Source organism: Montipora foliosa, chromosome 5 (genome assembly GCF_036669935.1).
Source record: "Montipora foliosa isolate CH-2021 chromosome 5, ASM3666993v2, whole genome shotgun sequence".
Taxonomy (NCBI): Eukaryota; Metazoa; Cnidaria; class Anthozoa; order Scleractinia; family Acroporidae; genus Montipora; species Montipora foliosa.
In genome coordinates, this window is record NC_090873.1 from 17958220 (window position 1) to 17963435 (window position 5216).

The 5216-nt window shown below is 47.1% G+C and overlaps 1 pseudogene; it reads left to right on the forward strand.

Annotated features, from left to right (window-relative positions):
* Positions 1 to 555: 555 nt before the first annotated feature.
* The window catches only part of LOC138003003 (uncharacterized), a 6885-nt pseudogene continuing 2224 nt past the window's right edge, over positions 556 to 5216 (forward strand).

Here is a 5216-nt window from a genome sequence, read left to right on the forward strand (position 1 = left end):
ATTGCAACAAATGAGTAAGCTTTTTCGTGTACAGGTAATACAGACCTTTCCCTTCGTTTTCTCTTTTTGCTTGGAGCTTGCCGTACTGGCCTTGGCGGTCTTGGCAGCCTTGGCAGTTTTTGTGGTGCTCTTTTTCTTTCCAGGTGGCAGCGAACGCGATTCTGGAATCTGCGAATTAAGACCAGAACAAATGTTAAGACACACTAACAAAATACATTGTATAAACATGGAAGGATGATCCTGAATGCAGTTGAATCAAATGGTTTGATCTTAAAGGGGATCTGAAGCCAAAAATCAAGTTAATGTCATATAAAAGACTACGTAGTAAAAAACAAGATTCCCTACATTATTTGTACCAATTGCTTTTTACTCAAGAGAAATACGAGTTTCAAGTTGCAATTTTCACCCGTTTTAGCCGCTGAAACCGTGGGCGTCAATTATGGGTCAGCAGTTTCTAATACAGAGTTGTGATGTATGATATGGGGAAGATCAGGGACGGAAATAAACATACCAAGCTTGTAATTTTGTGGCGTTTATCGAGGTATTTATTTTATTATGAGCGGAGTGGAGCCTTTTCAGTTCGAGCCAATGTATCCCCCAGGGGAAGTACCCATTCAATCAGATGATGATGAAGGTGAGGATTCCCCAGAAGCGTGCACATCAAGCATGAGAACCGGGAACACCGAATGGTGCATTTGCGGTGAGTGCATTTTGATGCCGACAGCCGACGAATGCTATTGCTGCCAAGAGCTCGAGGAGTTAAATCAAAAGTTTGATGAGTCAGGTTTGTGTTCGGTACTTTTATGCTTTAAGGCTAGTACAGTGATTATTATTTTTTAGAAATTGCCTATTCGTATGGGACCCGTACACCGAATTCTATTTGTTATTCATACAGAAGACGGATTATTACAGGGTCAATAACACTCGGGAAGTCTTACCTCGTCTTTAATTGATCTTTTGTATATAGTTCAGTTATCAAACAACGACATCGATGCTTGTTTCATTTCATGAAATACCTCCTTCGTTCGATGTCACTGGCCATATAGTTTAGCGCTGTGTGCCAGGGGACCAAGCATATACGAGACAAATTGTAAACACAGATGAAGTTATAATTTCGCCATGTGCGATCTCCACGTACAACGTTCATATCCCGGATGAGGGACCGAGAGGGGTCTCGGGGCTAGTTCCCAACATCTCCCCCTTTATAAAAAAAAAAAAAGTATACAATAACAACAACATAACAAAAATACAGCAATGAGCGCTGTAAGAGGCGCAAGAAAATGAATAATTGGTAGTCCATGTAGACCACTAGGTCAGTTCATAGTCTCTTAATCTCAAAGGAAGTTTGATGATCCTCGTTCTTGTTCTTGTGTTCCCAAGAGTGGGTGCCGGAGGGTGGTCTTGGCTAGGTAGAGTTGCAAGCTTCTCAGGCCCATTGCTTGGGAGTATCTCTGGTCTGGTGAGGTGTGGTGGTAGAGTCTGCGCAGGAGATTGATTGTTGGCAACAGTTTCTTCTGCTTGTGGTTCTATGGAGAGGGTACTGTTGTCCAGTGGGGGTGCCTGTAACCGTGCCGGAGGGTTGGTCTGTTTTGGTGGAGGAGACTGTTCCATTGTTGGTGTGATGAACCCGGTTTCGACGGATGTTGCTGGTTGGTGTCTGAATAGTGTATGATCTAGGTGTGTCCTGGGAGATGATAGTCCCTCGTATCCATGGATGACTCCTCTGTGTAGGTGGTGGTTTTGCATATACACTGGAACCGACAGCAAGCTCGGGATGTACTTTGGTCGGTTTGGTGTCGTAGTAGCGTTTGCTCGCGGCTCGCTTCAAGGTGAGCTCTTGAGTGACGACATCTGGGTTGATTGGTGAGGGCTTTATGAGGTGGTTGGGTGTTGGCAGGGTTGTCCTGGTACGTCAACAGAGCATGCGCTGTGCAGGTGAATATGTATGTCCCTGAGGTGGTGTGTTTCGGTAATTGAGCAGCGCAGTCTGGAAGTCAGCGGATTTCTTTAGTGTTGCTTTGGCCACTTTGACTGCAGCTTCAGCTCTGCCATTGCCTTGAGGGTGATAGGGTGAGGAGGTTGTGTGTTTGAATCCGTACTGTGTGGCAAAGTTCTCATATTCCTTGCTTGCAAATTGTGAGCCATTGTCAGTATGGCAGATTTGTGGTATGCCAAATCGTGCAAAGTGGGCCTTGGTCTTGTTTATGACTGTGGCGGGGAGGGTGTCCTGGAGTTCATCGACTTCGATCCAGTCCGAAAAATGGCAGACAGTAACTAGGTAGTCCTTTTGCTCATGGGTAAAGATATCTTGGCTCACAATTTGCCATGTCTGCGTTGGAATTGGTAATGACTTCATGGGTTCTTTGGTGAGAGTTCTACTGTATTGGGCACAAACACTGCAGCTGTCACACATGTCTGAAATGGCTTTCCGCATGCCTGGCCAGAATAGAACCTCTCGTGCCATGCGAACGTTGGACTCTGCTCCAAAGTGGTTTGCATGTATTTTCCTAAGCATTATAGAGTGCATGGACTGAGGAACCAGGACTTGCTGACCTTTGTAAACGATGCCGTTGAGTGTGCTTAGTTCCTCTCTGAAGGGCCAGAATGGGCGGAGGTTGGGGGCCAGGTGTTGTTTGTCGTCCGGCCAACCAGAGGTGATGGTTTGTTGTAGATCAGTCAGGGTTTGATCCTTTTTGGTTTCTGATTTGAGGAGTTCTTCTGTGACATCGGTGAGTCGGGGGTTGTGGTCATTGTCAGAGTGTTCAAGTTCAACGCGGAACACTTCAAACCCTGTCACTTTTGCCTGCACTGGGGTGGGTAGAGCAGCGCGAGATACTGTGTCTGCTATATGAAGGCTTGTACCTTTCTTGTATTGTAGGCTGAACTGGTATCTCTGAAGTCTCATTAGCATTCGCTGAAGACGTGCGGGTGACTTGTGAAGTGGGTTCTTGTAGATGGTTTCGAGGGGTTGGTGGTCTGTGTGCACTGTGATGTCTGATTTACCGAACAGCCAATGATCAAATTTTCCAAATGTGTTGCAGATGGCGAGGCATTCTTTTTCAATTTGTGAATAGCGCTGTTCGGTGCTGCTCAGGCTGTTTGAGGTAAAGGCGACTGGTTGAAGTTTACCTTCGGCGTTCGGTTGGAGGAGAGCTCCCCCCAAGCCTTCTTCGCTGGCGTCCACTTGGAGTACCACAGGTTTCCCTAAATCATAGTATTGGAGAATTGGTGCAGCAGCGATCAATTGCTTTGCGTCGTTGAAAGCTCTTTCTTGAATCTCCGTCCAGGAGAATGGGAGGTCTTTCTGGGTTAGGGCAGTGAGGGGTCTAATGATGGTACTGAGATTTGAGCAGTATGGCGATAGGTAGTTGGCCATTCCGAGGAATCGTAGGAGGACGGCTTTGTTTCTTGGCGTGGGCATCGCAGTTATAGCAGTGACTTTGTCAGGGTCGGCTTTCACCCCAGTGGCTGTGATGATGTTACCCATAATCTTCACCTCTGTTAACTTGAACTGCAGTTTAGTGGGGTTTAGTTTAATGTTCTTTTGGAGGCAACGTTCCATTAGGGCTACAAACCGGCGATCATGATCTTTCTCAGCTTCAGTGAAATCTGTTCCTTCTCCAAAGACCAATATGTCGTCAGCTATACAAATTATGCCCTCTAGACCCTCTAGAGCAGAAATAAGTCGCATCTGAAATTCTTCAGGGGCACTTGAGATCCCGAAAGGAAGGCGTCGCCAGCGTTAGCGGCCATAAGAGGTGTGCATTGTGGTCATGTGCGAGGACTCTTCATCCAGGGGTGGAATGAATGTGGAGGAAGCCATCGCGTACATCAACAAGAGAAAAGCATTTGGTATGAGCTAGTCTATGAAGCTGCTCGTTGACGGTTGGCATTTGGTAAACGGGACGGAGGATGGCCTTGTTAATGGTCTGACTAGGGTCGATACAAATTCGGACCTTTCTGGGGGTTTCTCTGATGACTTCATTTGAACACCATGGAGTCGGTTCCACAACCTTAGTTATGATGCCAGCTTTCTCGTATTTGTCTAGAGCACTCTTTTCTGCAGCCCGTTTTGCCATCGGGATTCGGTGGATGGGCATTTGAACTGGCGTTACATCTTGTTTGGTTTCAAAGTGCACTGGGGGCCCAAGGCAGCCGAGGCCTTCAAAGTTCTCAGCATATTCCATTAAAATGTGTTCTTTCTGAAGTGTACCTGCGGTAGGTAGTCGCCGTTTAGCAGGGATGATGATTGGTTGAGATGGAGAAGGGAGTGGGTTACAGGTGCTTGGACTGTTGTTGTGGAGTTGTTTGATGTGGTTACACTCTACTTACTTTTGGGTGTCCTGTGCTGTGTTGCAGTTGGAAATTGTTACTGAGGGAGATAGGGAGAAGACAGTGTCAGATTCTATTCTGACTAGTCTCAATCTTTCACTGTCACCCCCCGATAAGAGGGCGGGCTTGTTGGCCATGATGTCGTCTGGCAGGATTTGGAAGGTTAGGGTGTCATAGTGGTTGTTCCTGTGGCACACTAGCTCGACTTGACCCAAAGGTCTCAATCGGCGAGTGTTCCCATATGGGTGTAAGAGATAAGGTGATTTTGACATTTGCACGTCTCGATCCAGAGAGGTGAGGGTACTATAAGATAGAGTGTTGCATGAGGCTGCAGTGTCAATCTGGAGTGTAATTGGCCGGAAGTGTGAGCCGGTAGCTGACAGGGGTAGTTGTACAAAGTATTTCCTCTTCTTCTGTGGAGTTTCTAGAGAGTAACATTGCTCGTGATAATAATCGGCGTACACCGTGGGGTCGGTATGTTCGTCTTCATTAAATTGCAGGTGATGTACATCTTCCTGTCGTTGTCCGCTTCCCCTGTTACTGGGTGTTTGGCTGGGGGTCCGGTTGCTGCAGGTGGGAGGGGGGTATGAACCTCTCCGTCGTTGTGGGGGTGGGCCGTTTGCCAGGCACACATTGGCGAAATGGTCATTAATGCCACACTTTGAACATGTTTTGCCCCTTGCTGGGCATTGTCTCCATGGGTGAGGTCCCCGTTTGTCTCCGCACCAATGACATGTTCCTGGCTCTCTACGAAGCTTCATTTCCTTATGTTTTACCCAGTGGACTCGTTCGTCGATGGTTGATTTTGAAGAATCTGCTATCAGCTTGTTTGCGGTGTAGACAGACTCTAAGGCCTTGGCTTCGGTCACCACATCAGCCATGCT